Raw genomic sequence first — 18,137 nt, 5'->3', positions numbered from 1 at the left:
CAGCAGGTCCATGTCCTTCCTGGAGCCCCCAGCTCTCCAGGGCAGGTCTCACCAGAGCAGAGCAGAGGGGAAGAATCCCCCCCGGCCCTTCTGGACATGCTGATTTGGATGCAGCCCAGTACATATTTGGCTTTCTGGGCTGGGAGTACACAATGCTGGCTCATGTCAAGCTTTTTGTCCACCAGAACCCCAAAGTCCTTCTATTCAGGCCTTTTTTCAGTGAGTTCTCTCAGTCTGTACTCATGTCTGGGATTAGCCTCACCCAGGTTCAGGATCTTGCACTTGACATTGAGGTTGAACTTGACCATGAAGTTGAACTTCATGGGGTTTGCAAATCTCAAGCCTTCTGCGTAAGCAGAAGCTATGCAAATCAATGTGCAAATGCAATCAATGTTGAGGTGTTTGTGAAGCATATCCTGTCATCTAAAGAGGAAATTTCTTCAGCCAGATTTTTATGTGGTGTTTTGAGAGGAGGAGATTTTAATGTTTTGTCTTTAAAAATCCCTGTGTTGCAATAGAATGGTTTCTCAAATAGTCTTTCCCTTGCACCTTAATTTTTAAGCAAATTATATTTGGGTCTTTTTATATATGTAAATATATAATTAGAGTGCAAACATATATTTTGCTAGTTCACTTGTCTTCTGATTGTGTTTATATATCACAATTACTAGAAATCTAAAAATAATTTTTTCTGGGCTATTATCCTTCAAATTATCTTTTCCTTGAACTTTTATGTGAAAAGTCATTTGAATATCTATAGTACTTTAGAATTTGTGTGGGAATATCAAATGGTGCTTTAAATGCTTTTACTTCCAACAATTTTAAATGCTTATTGGAGAAAACTTGTTCAAGGTGTATGTTTTATTCAGAACTGATCTAACTTTGATACTGCCAATGTTCAATAGTTATTGATATATTTCCACAGAGAAAGTGTATTTTTATCACTTTTACAAATAACCAAATTTGTCCAAATTTTCTCATGTACCTCAAAAAATCTGACTTCTATTCTCAAACTTTTTGATTGATGCTAAATTTCTACACGCCTTTCACTACTTTTTCTTCACTAGGGCTATCTAGGCTGTACTCTTAGAAATTATTTTTCTTCCCTATGAGTGTTTTATGGCACTCAAACCTTCAGTCACTTATGTAAGTACAACATTAATAATGCTTATGTAATGGAGAGCATCTTAAAGACTCTTAAGCAAAGATCAATTGTCAAAACAAGCAGAATTCAACAAAAGAGTAAGCCTCGACTTATCTCTAATAACAGTTTTTGGGGAATAACACAACAATTTATTTGTTTGGTTTTAAGAGTTCATTAGTACTAATAACATGGGCATGTTGTTGTATAAATGGCCAGTTTAAGTATAACAGAATCTCTGTGTTGGAGTTCTTCATTCAAATACTTCTTGCCTTGCATTTGCCATGTTTCTGTTTTCCTAGCAAGGACTGGTGCAACAGTGTGCTGTCATTCACAAATCAAAGGAAGTGTTCTGTCCAGGCACTTATTCTCTTTGGATTGCCTAAGTGCCTGCTGCAATCCACCTAAAGCCCCAATTTGGGTGCTACTCTTTGGGTGCTGCTGAATTTCTGTGGTTTTCATGAGCAGTCCCTTCTTTTAAAAGATGCTGAGTAGCAAGGTTCATCATGCCAATTCTGTATGAGCCATTTTGTATTGACATTAGAAGTGAAAGGAGCAGTGCAGGTGGAAGAACAGAGAGTTGAAAAGACAGAAGATGGTAATGGTTTTTATGAGGATTGTAAATCTTCAAATGTGGCATGAACTGAGAACAGAAAAAATGAGGAGAAGATAGCCTTATTCTTATCAAGAATGTTTTTGTTAAAGTCAAATAAGAGACTTCTGTCATGACATTTCTCTTCAGAAAAAGAGATTAGGGTAACACACACAATTTCAACAGTTGTGTCAGGGTTTATGAAATTGCTCCAGAAGCTGATGTTGTTTTCTCAGGATGTTTTGCAGGGTAAAAGATACTTCAGCAAAATCTTTCATGCTTTTGCTGTCTCATTATTCTGTATTTCCTGGACTATGTGTGCTCTATGACACCATTGGGACATATTTGTTTATATTCTGATATCTGACATGCACTTCCATTAAATACTCTAGGGCAAAGTGCATCACAACCAGATAATCAGATTAAAATCATCTGTGAACCAAAATTATTAAATAAAAATGAATTAATAGATGATGTCTTTATTCAAATTTATATTTCAATGTGATGCTTCTGATTCTGGAGAGCAAACACAGGTGAAACAAGATGCACAGGAGCATGTAGTTTCTAGTTGTTTGAATGTCCAAAAAATTATAGACAAATTGATGTCATGGTTTAACCTCATCTGGCAATTAAGTGGTTTAACACAGCAACACAGTTACTCCAACCCAAAAGGATGGGGGAAAGAACTGCAAGGGTAAAAGTGAGAAAACTCATGGGTTGAGATAGAGACAGTTTAACAGGGAAAGCAAAAGGCACATATGCAAGCAAAGCTAAACAAGGTATTAATTCACTGCTTTCCTTCAGCAGGGAACTGCCAGCTCCAGGAGGACTCCCATCTATGTTCCTTCACAGCTCCTTGTGCACATGAGACACTGAAAAGTCCTTGACTCAGAGTAAGCAGTACTTTAACATCAAGCATCAAAACAATCAAAACATCAGTGTGTTATCAACACTGTTCTGAATACAAACCAAAGCACTGTACCAGCTACTAAGAAGAAAATTAACTCTATCCCAGATGAAACCAGGACACCATTGTACGGCATGGAATAACCCTTTGGTCAGCTAGGATCACCTGTTCCAGTGCACAAGAAGGTCCCAGTTTCTGGTGCACCTCCAGCTTCCTTGCAGGTGGGATGGTGCAAGAAGTACAAAACACTTTGAAGGTGTGTCAGTAGTGCTCAGCAATGGATAAAGCATCAGTGTGTTTATAACACTTTTTAGACCACAAATCCAAAACATAGCTCCATATGAGCAACTATGAAGAAATTTACCTCAGCTAAATCCAGTACAGGTGACAAAAAAACTTTTTCCTAACACATAAAAAAAGAGAAATCAATGAAATAATAGTGCTCAGTTAGCTTTGGAGACCCTATTAAAAAATCTAGGAAGGCATTTTCAAACTGAATCATAGTAATCATAGAATTATTCCTTGCTGATAGCTAGGTGTACAACTGGCTGCCTGAAGAATGTAAATAGCTATTGATAATTCTTGTATTCTCCCATTTTATAATTGCATCTACCTATCATATATGCTGAGAGCTCATTATCTATAAACCAAATATATCATTTTGACATCTACTACCATATCTGATTACCTTGTATTTCAATTTTGGTAATCTGTAAAGACATATAAAATTTATAAAGACAAGCAGAAGGGAACTGTAAAACATTTCATATGACAAAGAGAAACAGTACAAAGTAAAAAAAAAAAGAAATCTACACTGAAATTTTGCTATAATTAGGGCAAAAAAAATTATTTTTTCATGTGAGCTTTAACAAGTAAATCACCTCAGAAATATGTTGGCAAGTGTTGTACAGCCTCAGTGTAGTTCTGATGTATTATCAGAGTGAAATCTTTGATCACAGAATTATTGATATTAAATGCCTTGAGCACCATCAGTAGCACTGCTCTCTGAGATGAAATTAGAGATTCTGAACTTCACTCTCAATATCATAGGTATAGAAACAAGGTATAGAATGAAATTAATATCAGGACAGATTTTTAAAAGGTAGCATATTTGCAAGTTTGTTGGTTACACTTTAACCTAGAGTACAGTAAGTTTTTTGTTTGGGGTTCTTTTTATCCATTTAAGAAGACATGCACTTCCTTGAGGTATGCATACACATCAAAAGAGAAGCCAAGAGTTCAAAACTTACATTTTTTGTTTATTGCTAGTGATAGCAAAAAAAAGATGTTGAGTAGCAAATTTTGAGTGAGGCATACATTGCAATACTCCTTAAATACCAATTTACACATTTATCTGTCTTAGTATTCAGCTTATTTGTCTAGAAAATAATAAAATATTAATTTGGCGAATAATAAAACCTTCCTCTCCACTGCAGTGATGGAGATAAAATCTGTATGGCTACAAGTTTCCTAGAGACTGGAATACACCATTAAATAGGTGCATAGGAGAAAGGAAGAAGGAAAAGGAGAGTGCAACATAATTCAGAGTGTTACTGAGTTGCTGACTGGGCAAGACGGGAGAACTCAGTTTGATTTCTGGTTTAAAGTGAGAAGTCTATAATAGTAATAAAAGTGTAAGCCAGCATTTCACAAACATTACAAAGGAATATGTAACTAGTTCTGTTTCAAATTTCAAGCTGGGGTAAAATGTTTTATCTGGTAGAAAATTTCTTAAGTTAAAGATCCAAACTCTTTTGAGATTGTTAAGTAATACTTAAGATTTTTAGGTATTAGGTACCAAACTTAGATACCAAAGCAGTATTTCTTTTTCTGTTTCTTTATAGTCAGAGCACTCATTGCAGATGTTACTCTAACAAAAAGCTAGTATTTGTAAATATTCATGTCTGCATGATCTTGTGATATTTTATTTTTTTACTTTCCAAAGTAATTTTTTTTTTACTTTTTTGCTTATTTTTTTACTTTCCAAATCTCAGACATTTAGGTTGTAGAGGTCTTCACAAGAATTATTATCTACTGTGTCTCCTGTTCAGTGTATATTACATCAAGATTTTTTTTTTTAGTTTATATATGCAGCATGGAGAACATTCAATGTGTTTCCACTAACACATTTTATTTATAATATTAAACATTTTTAATAAGTTTTTTTTTAAATTTTATATCTGCAATCATAGGTTCTTAGAAATTGGATAAAATAAGAGTGAAAGTGTATATGAGTGTGGCTTATGTTAATAATTAGCTCTATTTAACAAGTATGTTAATTTGATATAATCACTACAGTCAAATTCTAAAAGGCAAAGACGTGTTGGACAAATTACTACCTTTTTTAAATTTTCTTTTCCTCTTTCTGAGAAATAAGTGTGCTCTGTATCTTTAAGTATTCTGGATTTGGATTCACAAATATGAAAGAATAAAATATATTCACTTTGAAAGGTGGACTACTGGTGCCAATCAGCAGAATACGACTTACAAAGATAAAAAATTTGGCATCTATCAGACACTATTTTGAGAGGGAGTAGAGGTTTCTTCTCTTATAGATTCTTAATGTCAACATATTTCTTTCAGACTGAAAGAAACTTAGATAGCAAAAACCTATAGGTACTTCTCCCAAGAATTATGGAGTAAAACAGAAAAAAAACCTAAACCTAAATTCCACTGGAAACTGAAATGCAGAACACTGTGAAAGTTCAGTAATAAGGTCCATTTTTCATTTTGTGTAATTGTTAGACAGATACAGATAATACTACCAGATGCTTTAGGATTCTGAGATCAAATGTTTGGAAGGCAATTGCTTACAATGAGCTTGAAAATATTATTTCATCGAAGTACCATCATTTATTTTAATGCATATAATGTAGTACGCTATATACATGCACATTTTGAAAAGAAGGGAACTTACAAAATTTGTTTAAAAAAAAATGGAGAACTGTTGCATACTTGCTGAAAATTCAGAATTACACAGGAAATCTGACAGCTGGAACTCTCATTAAGCTTTATTTATTATTTAAGTAGGTTTTGTTAAGTAGTCAATGGAATGCCACTTAGAATACCACTTGGAATGGCAGCGAAATGACTGGGAATGGCTGCTGTTGGACCACTATTCCAAAGAAATCGACTTGGAGATTGACTTCAAATGGAAAGATGACCTTTTCAAAAATGTAAGTTTGCATTAGTGGCATCATCTGTTTCTCACTGGCATCTTCAGGACAACAACAACAACAACAACAAAAGAAACAACCAAAAAGGAAGTGTCTGAGAAGTGGCAGTGTTTCTCAATGTTATATGGTAAGGACACCTTCAGTAGCAGGTCCATTGTATTTATGTCATTAAAGTCTCTGACCTCAGTATTATATTTGTCAGCTGCTCCTTCTGACTGAGAAGTCCAACATGATGATTAAATGTAGCATGTATGTCCCTTTAAAACAGCCTGGTGTGTTTATTAGGACTGCTGGTGCATTATAAAAGATACAGATTACTAGTTACCCTCCCAAATCTTGACACCCTCCTTTTCAAGAGTGGTGTGGTAGGCTGCCAAGGCATGAAATGTGGTGTTCTGTTCAATTCCCCATGTCACATACTCCTTCCTTAGTCTTTTAAAGGGATATATTAGTAAAACATTCTCCATCTTGAGAAGTTCTGTATTTTTATTGGACGCAACTCAGCCCATCTGACATATCCATGACTAAGTGGGAAATCCTTGGACTTCCAGATCCTGTGTCAATATCCAAAACCTATTTTGCTGTCTTTCAATTAGAGTATCTCAGTCTGTCAGACAAAAGTGCCTCAGAGTTTTACCTTTAGATTAGTGGCAACATCTGACGAGTTTAGATGTCCTATGGATATTATTCTTCCATTACAATTCAGGATCTTAGCAGAAGGTTAACTTCATCTGGCTTACAGGTTCACCCAGACGTGAATTTCTTACTCCTCTTCCAGTATTGTTTGAATGCCCCAAAACCTGGACTAAACTACTAACAATGATCAAATCAGAAATTTGCTGCTCCCTTGTGAATTTCTGTTGCTTCTATTTGTAATTAATAAACACACCACTAGGCATTGGCAAATGGTTAATATCTCCTAATAGGTGATAATCTGATCTGTATGATCAGATTTGAATTATAGTTATACAAGAAAGATAAATGTGCTGTTCAATAGCTATTATATCAGTAAAGCTTTTATGATGAAAAGGTCAGTTCCAAGGTCTTCTGGAGCAGCTTGGGCTGGAAAGTTATTCTCCACCCAGTCACTGCAACCACCTCCTAGTCCAAGGCCAAGAGTGTTGTGTAATTGCACTGTGAAGCAAGCATAAAAAGGCCAAAGAGCATGCTCCTCTGTGCTGGCTAGTCACACCTGGAAGCATTTTCTTTAACATTTTCAAGTTATTCTTTTCACTTCCCAATCATTCTAGGAATTAAGCTCTCCAAGTTGTTTTTGAACAGATTGCCTTTAAGCATCATTTTGAACTTCTTGTAGCCCGAGGTAGCTGTTCAGTTTGTACTTAACATGTAAGTATACTTCAGAAATTCCTGACTTAGGGTACTAAAAAAGAACAGCTATAATCTCCTACTCCAGCAGCAATGTTTCTGGAGCTTTAAAGCAGTGGTCTCTTCTACACAGATAGTTCAGAACTTAGCTGATTATATAAGGAAATAACTGACTTTTGAAATGTATCTTATCTTGGCCATGACAAACTACTGAATCCCCTGTCATGAGCTCAACTACTCTCTTAGTTTGAAGCCCTTCCCCATTGTCCTATCATTACATGCTTGTAAAAAGATCCTCCCCATCTCTCTTGTAGTCCCCCTTCAGGCACTGGAAGGCTGCCATCTCTTCTTCAGGCTGAATAATCCCAGTCCTTTTAAGAGTCCTCGCAGGAGACATGCTCTATCCCTATAACTTCGTGACCTTATGAGACAAGCGACAAAATAAATAATCTTGTCCCTTCCATGTAGTCATTGTTTAATTTGTCATGGTAGTTTGGCTTATTGATTCTAAAAAAGTTCAAAGCATTATTTTCATGTATGTAACACTCAACTGCAGGATCCCTAAAATAAATTTCTCCCATTATATAAGGGATATTGTCTTGGGCATACACAAAATGAACTTCACAAAGTTAACACACTCGAACAAACATAAATTTGCAACCAAAAACCAATGACTAAAACTAACAAATGGAAAGGTAACCATGATTACACTCCATAGCAGTTACAAATTCAGAGATATTGCTCCTGCAAGGACAAGAACGATGACCCAAAGTGCACCTGCACTCATATACGTTCCTGGGAGGCCTCTCCCTCAGGGATACCCAGAGGGTGGGTTCCCTTTGCTGGCAAGGTCAAAGGATCACATTCACTGATGCCCCTTTGAAAGAGTCACCTGGCAAAGGGATGAAGACATGCAGTCCCTGGAAGTCATTCACAACCATTTTCCGACATCCTTAGGTTCCTATACTTGGAGATGGATTCTCAAGAACAAATCAATCTCGTTCCCCTGAGGTAAGCTAAACTATGCATATTTGTATTCATCATGATTTTGATATAACTTGATTAATAATCTTCCTGTAACTTAGTTTTGTAGTTATTAATTTTTAATGGAATAAGGTATTTTAATAATGATTAAGTATATTTACTTATCTTGTCATTGACGCTCCAAAATTTCACAGTTGTCAGTATTTTTCTCCACATTTTTCTGCACTGCAGATCTTTTCTGTAATTGACATAGCTCAGACACTGACATTTTATAAAGAATCTTTCATGGATGTGTACTATGCATTGATCTTTAAACATGTGATGGTAAGTAAAGATGTCAAAAGGAAACAAAACACAGTTCTTAAAGGTAGCTGAAAATCCTATGCCTTTCAAATTGTTTGCATTTCATTTTCTTGAATGCTTTGATGTCAATTTCACAGCTGTCACACTTCTAAGCTGGCCAATCCTAAATTTATCGTACAAAATCCATACAGGAAAAACCCACAGTATTTTGTTGGTTCCAGAAAAAAGTCCCTGCTGACCTCATGCATAATGAGGCCATGTAAGCCACAGGTAACAGTAGTAGCAATTTAGACTGGCCTTCTCTATCCATAGTGGATATAGTGGATGGAGGTCCTTCACAGGAAAATAAACAAAACAAAAGCCCAAAATAAAAGATAATTACCTTAAATAAAGTTTAATCGAACCCATTTCAGATGGTAATTGGTTTGTGCTTTCAGAAGAAATTTAAAAAATAAACCATAGTATCATCTACTGTAGTTTTGAATTATTGAATCCTTTTCTGTCCTGCTGTGATAGCAACCTCCTTAACTATATCCAGTGCTGTGTAGCAGAACATACAGCTCATTTTGATTGCACTTCCTCATACTGTTCTTTATAAACATAAAAATGGATGAGTCAGATTGAGGAGTTTCACGCCTGTGTTTCTTGTTTAGTCTCTCAGTGACAGATAAATAATGAGTAAGAGACACTAAGGCAACCTTAGTCTCTCGACAACTAATCTTTCTAGCCTGTCATCTTAAACCTATTTTTTTCTGTAGTTTTTAGAAAAGGGTGGGGACTAGGAGGGAGCACAAGCTGGTCTTATTCTAAAAAAAAAAAAAAAATGAGTACCAAGAATGTGGTGTGATGACTATGCAACCCAATTTTCTAAGATTTTTAACATAGGAAAAGCAAATGAAACCTGATTGTATGATTTTATCTTGCTGGCTCTGATTTCAAACTTGTCCAGAATATCTCTGGAATATGGGAAGGTATTTTCTTTTGCTAGATGTGGAGTTCCCTTGTCCATGTAACTTTTTCATCAAGAGACCTATTAGAGTAAAGCAGTTGCATAACTTTACAAGATAATTTTCAGACAGCCTTACAGGAAAAAATCTCAGCCCAAAAACTGACAGTTTGAGAAGAACAGGAATTGAAAAGAGTAGTGTTATCTATGCTGTAAGAATTCTAATTTGTTGTTATGGAAGTTTTATCAGACCTTATACCAGTCTGAATGGCTTTTTTTTTGACAGACAGGTGTTTTCTGCTGATATGACTCCATTACCTTTCCATGTGGTGTGCACTAAGATGTCAAAACTTTTCTTTTTGGGAGGCTGGCTAGATCTGTTTGAGACCTATTTGTTGAAAGTGAGAAGCAAAGGGGAGAGGAAAGAGGGAGAGGTTTTTTTGATTACCTTCTGGCAATCTGCCTTCAGTGCTTTGTTGTTCACATGCACTTGGATCATGAATGCAAGAGAAGCAAAAACCTAAGTATTCTTAGTCATATTTGTTCTTACTATTCATAGCAATAAAAATACTGGAAGTTTATGGACACTGTGCATGTTAAAATATTCACTATATGATTCATTGTAATCTATTTTACATGGGATGGTTCTCAGACAGACTGGAGTAAATGCCTTGATTTTTATGAGCTTGCTTTGGATTTGTACCAGAAATACATATGTTTCTTTTTTTTTTTATCACACCATATATGTCATCCTGTTGTTCTCCAGTGCTGCATTTCTGGAACAGTGTACCAATTTGCTGATAAAAGATTTATTGGCTGATGAAACTAATTGCTGGGGATTATGCAATGCTGTATGGCTGTTTGAGAAATCCAGCAGTTTTACATGACTATAAAATTAGCCTTTTACAATATAATTAAAATAATAATGTCTTCATCCCAATTACTTTATGAGTTGACTGATATGCACACATGCATGCATAAAATTGTTAGCACATATAAAAATGAAAGCTGATCTGCCAGCCTTGGTCATTCACAAATTATATACAGCAAGTGCAAAATCACATACAGTCTAGTGATTTAGAGAGAGGCAATTAAACAGTAGACAGAATTTACAGAGCTTAGCCTTTTTTATGGATGTAGCAGGGAATTTTTAATCCACTCTGCTTTTTCCCCTATGTGTAAACATATATAAAAGAACAGTGATTTTGTCTGTGACTGTTTGAAGATGGAAATTATGCCTTGGGGTGTAAGTTTATTAACACTATGTAAGGTGTTTGCTCTAAGGAGATAAGGTACTGGAAAAATATATCTACAAATATATATATAAAATACATATATATTTACAAGAGTGTATATATATATATATATATATATATATATATATATATATGCTTGTATATCAATGGATCTTCCTTTCACAGCCTTCCAGAGCTCTTACCAACTGTTACAATGGAAGAGTTTAGACCAACTGAATTTCCAGCCAACAAGATGGCCCTCTTTTACAGCTGCCTCTGAAGCTAAATCTACAGTACTGACATGTCCTTCCATTTGGCAAGAACAAAAGTCTTCTTCTGGCATGAGAGCACAAACACCAGCAGGTAGGAGATGCTGATGCTGAATCCTCTATATTCATAGGATTGTCATGAAAGGGATAAATGTTCTGTCATCTTTAGAAAATACCAGCTGCTGCAATATACTGCACTACATTTCATGACTGCCTCCTCTTCTCTTCTTCCACTCCCTGTCATCATCTTTGAGGTGCTTAAATAGGTTCATTCTTCCTACTGCCCACTTTTAAGAGGCTTTTGGGGATGTTTGTTTTACTTGGGTTTATATTTATTTTCTTCCTCTGTCACATCTCATAATTTCCTTTAGGAAATCTTGTGCTATAATTATCAGTGTTATTACTCTTCAAATCAAGGTGTATTCTGAGAAGCTGCTTGTATGAACCTTCACCCTCAAGGTTGCTAAAGTAAATGCATTGCAGTGTGAAATTCCGAATTCCTTTCTCTTGGAGATATTTTACTTCATGCTAGTGTAACTTTTTTATTTTTTTTCTCTTTAATAACTTCTGGAACTTGTAATCTTGAGGTACAGTTTTCATGAAACTACACCTCCAGTTTTAATTGGAGAAAACCCAGAGCCCCACAAAGTGGACTGAACCTCTTAAAGGACACCTTGTTACTAAATTAATTGATTGTGTTCATAACTGAGGAGGTTTCAAATTGTAGGGGGCTTTTTTTCTTAGACATGTTAGTCAAATCTTTCAAAATCTGATGCTTTGCATTAATTTGAAACAATTATACGTGGAAGTGTCTTCTGAATGCATATCAGCTGTATAACAGTGCAAATCATTCTGTCTTAAGAGGGGGGCAGAAAGAGTGTTGTTTGTTTTTATTTTACCACAGATGAAATGGACCAAAGAGCAAAGACCACACAGTGTGAGCTCAGAGCAGTGTGGGAGAAGAGAGTCCATGTGGCTGTCTTTTATGTTATGATGATCATAGCAGCAATAGCTTTGGACAGATAACTGAATACTGTTGCATTCTGTGGAACAAATTGAGAGGTTTAAAAGCTATAATAGATGAGTGAGACTTAGCTGGTTTTAAACTTCACCAACAATTATTAGGAAAGAAAAAAACAAACATCACTCCGTAGATTCGAAGCAATTTTCTTGTTTTGTCTCTTCTAGGTTATGGGATTTTTTTTCCCCGATATCTGCCCTAGAGTTGTGAGGATTCTTCTACACTTGCATGTGTTGCTGCTCCAAAGAAATCTTATTAATCAGAATAGTTCTTGAACTAGCAAGAGAGGAGTTTCCTCTGAAGTGTACTCATCTGAAGTTCATCTGATAAGATACTATATCTAAGTATTCCAAAGTCCAGAAAGAAAGAAATCTATGATCCATGTTTTCATTCATTGTTTGAAAGTTGCATATGAATTTTTGCATTTTGTTTACACCCAAAGTTATCATTCCTAGGTTTCTTTAAAAATTGCTTTAAAAATTGAAGACTGAGCTTTTTGGCAGTAAATATAAAGCATGGATATGTTAATATTTTCACAATTAAAAGAAAGCATAGTATACCATGAAATTTTTGAACAGAATTGGTAGCATTTAAACAATTTGGATCGCAGAGTTTCTACTAAGCTTTTCTTTGAAACAGCTGTAGTATGAATACTTGGTTGACTACTGGAATCATAATGCCAGTTTTAGAAGTATTACAAAACTCTTCTACGTTTTTTATTTTATTTTATTAATAACTGCATGGTTAAAAGTGGCTATAAAAATACTTTGAGTTCCAGACAGGAAAATCTGCCAGTCTTTAATTCAATCTGTTATAGGATGGTGTAATTTTGTTCATAATCTCTATGATTTAAAACAAGTCATCAAAAAGCGGAAGGAGATAGGATAGGTACTGGGTAGACTTTGTGTCCTCCTTATTTTTTAGTTGATAAACACTTGTGGCATCTGTTAACATCAGGTAGATCTGGTGTTCTTTGTTATGACTTAAACTGATGCAGCTGTGAGTGAGAGACTGTCTTCAGAGTGTTTGCTCATCTTGATATTTAAGTCAGTGAACCTCAAAGAGAAAAAGAGTCATTAATTTTCTAGTTCTCAGCAATGTAAATTTGAGCCTCTCCTTTCCTGCCAGAATGGAGTGCTCAGCTTTTCTTTTCTTTTCTTTTCTTTTCTTTTCTTTTCTTTTCTTTTCTTTTCTTTTCTTTTCTTTTCTTTTCTTTTCTTTTCTTTTCTTTTCTTTTCTTTTCTTTTCTTTTCTTTTCTTTTCTTTTCTTTTCTTTTCTTTTCTTTTCTTTTCTTTTCTTTTCTTTTCTTTTCTTTTCTTTTCTTTTCTTCTTAGGGGGGAAATTCTGTTTCTCTTCCTCCCAGTTTCCCTGATTAGCACAGAAGTAAAAATAAGCTTCTGCTCTGTCTCTCAGAGACACACAAATGAGTCATAAAGGAGCAAGGTGCCCAAGAAAGAAAGCATGGAAACTGTAAGTGTCCATTTGCATACACCACGTAGGTCACAGCAAATCTCTTTTCAATTACTTTTATTCCGAAAAATTGCACAGATATTAAAGTAGGAAGAGAAAGAATTACTCAAGCCTTTTCCCAGTTTAATGTGAGCACAGAGTATGGTTCACTAGTTATCCAGGCAAGGAAGATCAGCTTATTTTGACACCTGCTGGAAGCTTAGATGATACCTCAAAATTATGTTTACGATGTGATTAGTTACATGTGCCTTTGTGAACTTGGAAGTGTTGATGTGTGTGGATTATAACCATTCTGCCACTACATTAGGTAGATTGGATTTTGGAATGGACTGGATTTCATTTTTTATGGATCCAAGTAGTATACATTTACGTGAGCATGCATCAATACAAATGTGTGTAACAAAGATAGCTTCAAGTCTATTGCTTCGCACCTCATTTAAAAGCTAAACTCAGGTGTCATATTGTTAGATTTTGTTGACATCTAGTGGCCACTGGAGCACTAGCAAGCTGTTTAATTTTATATCTACAGAAAAAAAGTTTGTGGGTAGAGCAAAAATATTACAGCACTCTGTAATTATAATTTCTTTTTTTCCAATCCATAATAGACTTGAAAATACTTATGCTATTTTGACACTCCTTGTGATTGCTTGAGACTTTCTATTACAGTTTGGATAGTTCTGTTCTTCAGACTTGTTACCCTTTGAGAACTGAAAGATGAATTTTAAGTAATCAAAGCCTCTCTTAAATTCAATGCCCAGTAGTATTTCATCCTTCATGGTGTTTAACTGTAAAAAAATTTTTCATTGATATATTTTTCACTTCAGAGAAGATGTTATTAAAGCTCAGTTTTAGTTTTATCCCATTTCATTTTAACCATTCAACAAAAATGATTATCCAGAATTTTCCTTAGATTACCTGCAAGGCCCTTAGTAGGTGGCTGAAAGGACGTCCAGAGAAACTACAGTTTATTAGATTGCAGTAAAAGATATTGGTGTGGTTGCTGTCTGTACCTCTGACACCACACCTAACATTTTTACTGTTGGGCATGATGTAATTTTTCTCAAAACATAACTGCAGTTGAAAATCTCTATTGCCTCTTTTTTACTTTGTTTTTGTGGTTTTAGCTACAGAAAGAACAGTTGGCTTCCTGTATCTCTTATCTACAACTTACACTGTTAAGCTTTTAATGATTTCTAACCTTTAACAGTTTTAAGCAGCTGTGATCTTAAAAACTACCCCTGAATTATCATCTCAATATAAATATTTACTCCAGGGTTACAAGAGATTTATGTCAGGGATCCCTTTCAAAAATTCAGGTTTCTGTATCATGTGGAGTCTCCATTCACTCTTTCATGCTTTCATTTTAAATTAACTTCTTAAGAATAAAGGTTATGCTTCCATACTCTTCACTGACATTGTAACAGCTATGGTAGAAAAGAATAAAATTGTAACTTGTTTCTTGTTATCCAGCTGTCTTTGAAAAGCTGGGAAAAAAACCCAGTCTGTTTTATGTCTTGCTGTCCTTCTGTCTCCATCAAAATGTGAATTTATTTTATAATTAATTACTTATTTTATTTAAGATGACAGGGAATATCCAGGTTCTTTGGGAAATAGCATGTAGCAACCATATGTGAGTTATAAGTGCTTTTTACTTGAGTAAACAGTTTGATTATTCTGGCACTTCATATATTCATGTAAAACTTAGTGATGAAGGGTTACCCTCATTACAGAAATAGAAGCTGCAAAACTTCTGTTTATGTACTTCAACCCTTTTTGGTTGTGTAACTTGCATTAATCTTAGCTCCTATGCTTAGGTGGGTATTTCACAGCTGCTGTTTGCCTCATATTTAAATATTAGTCAAGCAGATAAGTAATACCTGTTTAGTACTGGAAAGGGAGTGATAATACCACGGTATAGAATATTTTGGGCCAGAACAGATAGTATATGGTTTCATAAGAAACATTGTTTAAGCAATTAATTACTAAAACTTTCATGGTTTTTGTTTGAGTAAGTTAAGCTGTGGTTTCTAGAAGGTTGTTGAAGGGAGTCATTGCTTCTGGTAAGAGCTGAATGACAAAACCACAGAGCTCATAAGAGAGTTGCAAGTCTCAGGAATGGTATTGTTTATTTACAAGCAATCTGTGGAATATTTGTTATAATTATATATGCTGGAAATAATGGTGGTGATAGACTGGTTCAAAAGGACCAGCCAAGTTAGTACAATAAAGTGCTCAAAGGTCTGTGCAAGCAACTATTGAAAATTCACCAGTGTGTAGAACTTTTGAACTCAGATTTTTAATACAGATTGCAAACTCCAGTTTTTCTGTGCTTTGTTTCTATCCTTCTTCACATTTTCTGTTTTTTTATTATAATACAACCTAAATATGGAATACTATATACATATTCATACTGACAATACCAGCCTTCACTACACAAAGAAGCAAACAAACAAAATCCTGGTTTTGTTATAGCTCATAGACAATACTGCATGCTCCCAATCATCCAGAATGGAAACCCTCCCTACATGTGTCATAGGCTTGAAGAAAGATGAAAGCAGCTTGTTCTCTGGATTAATATAAGTAATTTATATATAATGGGAAGTTAGGAAATAAATACAGAAAAATGTGTTTGAAAAACTTGTGCTTTAGTAGATGCCAATGAATCATTTGATTGCAGAACTCCACTAGTTCAGAAGTTTAGACATCAGTGCTTATCTTGAAATTAACAAGACAATATATTATAAAGTAAAACTACTTAAATAAGTTCTTACCTAAATAGTTTTTTTTTTAAATCACATTTTTGGATGCAATTTATTAAATGACAGGAATATTCATGTGCTTGATATTTTTTTTCCTATCCTTTTAGAGCATTTTTTGGTCAGGTTTTTCTGAATCCTTAGCTATCTTTTGCAGCCTATTATCTATGAACTGGAAGGGAAATACCTGAGTCCATTTACATTGTTTTCTGTGATTAAAAAAAAAATATATATATTCCTCTCTTGTTTTCTAACTCTGTTCAAATTAGGCCTTGGATGTGCACACATAGGCAACTAGGATCCTTCCCACAAGAAAATTACAGTGATCTAGAGTGTTTTAATTTGTGTTAGATTACAAGAGGTTTTTTTAGTATGTCAATGGACAGAATCCCATCACCAAGTAACCATTCTGTCAGCCATTACCATTTTATTCTCTAAGGACCCCTCCCAAGCATTCTCTGTAAGACAGTGGGCTGTGTGTTCTGAATCCACAGTATTTAAAAATTCTTCAAGCTCAGCATAAACTTATTTTTGTTACTATTTCAATTGCTGGGCTTGCTTTCTCTATGACCCTCCAGAATTAATATGTTTCACATGTGGATCACAAGTTCACAAGTGGCTTTCCGCTTGTTACCTGAAATCATACTGTTGCAGCTGGCAGAAATTTGCTGTGCTGTCCTGGAAATTCAGATCTGGCTTTAGTTAGATGGTCTTCTTCATAACAAGTCACATAATTTTTATTTATTTATTATTATTTTTTTTAATTACCAATTTAATTTGGATCAGTAAGCTGGTTTGCTGAACTTAATACTTTTGAAATTAGTTAAGAGCATATCCTTTACCATAAGATGACACTTCTTGGTTATTGGGTTTTGGTAGTAAAATCTGATCTGTAATTTTTCTGACTCTCTTAGTTTTCTGACTTGTCAGACCAACTCTGTTTACTTTCTTTTGTCCTAACAGACACTGTATATTTAGGATATAATTTCTATTTTGAAGAACGTTCTGATGCTGTTTGATGTTGCTATAAGCTGAATGAAATTTCAGTGTAAACCTAGCTTTTTATCTTTATATTTTTAGTTACTCTAATTACCTGTGTCATTCATCTGTGACTATTCTGAAACTTCATAAACAAAAGAATATGATTTAATACAAGCTAAAATCATAAAGTTTATCTAATATTTCTCTGAATCCCAGTATTCTGGAGATACTGGAGCAAAGCAGATATCATCTAATATAAATACTTCACACCTCTCTTAAGAGATAAAGTAGGAGGACACATAATCTCTGAAACTTCACACAGGGCCTTAATGTATGAAGAAAGACATATAAATTATAAAGAGGCACGTATAAGGAAAATGTGCAATGGAGGACATGAGTCTGAAATGACAATAAAGCATTTCATTAAATGAACAGTTTTGCTGTAACTCTGATAGTATTTGAATAAGCACTTGATCACTAACTCCTGCAGAGAATGCAGTATATGAAGGAATATATTGAACTGTTAACCAGTAGGTACAGTGAAGATGTGTGTAGTCTAACTATGCCTGATACTTGTACTTAACTAATCAGCAAGCCAAACAATTTGTAAAAACATGCATTTCATTTTGGAAGGGAAGGCATAAGAGCATTCCTCTTGAGAATTAATGGAACTTTCAGTGGAGCAAATTTATTTATTGGACGGTAAATATAATAATAAAATTATAAAAGAAATGTAATCTTTCTGTAATTCACCCCAGCAATGCTAAAGAAAGGAGTCTGAGACAAGAAAACTATAAGGCGAAACAGGATAAATCTATCCTAAAAAAAAAGTTTTCCAGTCTTGTCTGTGGCAGTGACACTTCATTTCAAATACTTAGAGGCTGGTAGGGTGTGGTGTGAAATTTTAACTTTAAAGTACTTCTAATGGAGTTTATCAGTGGTTCAGAGATTTGGATTTTTTTAATGTTAAGTTATTTTAAGGTGTAATTCCCCTTTATTTTTAGTATTGAGGACAAAACCATACAGAAA

Source organism: Poecile atricapillus, chromosome 2 (genome assembly GCF_030490865.1).
Source record: "Poecile atricapillus isolate bPoeAtr1 chromosome 2, bPoeAtr1.hap1, whole genome shotgun sequence".
Taxonomy (NCBI): domain Eukaryota; kingdom Metazoa; phylum Chordata; class Aves; order Passeriformes; family Paridae; genus Poecile; species Poecile atricapillus.
This window is presented reverse-complemented; position numbering follows the sequence as displayed.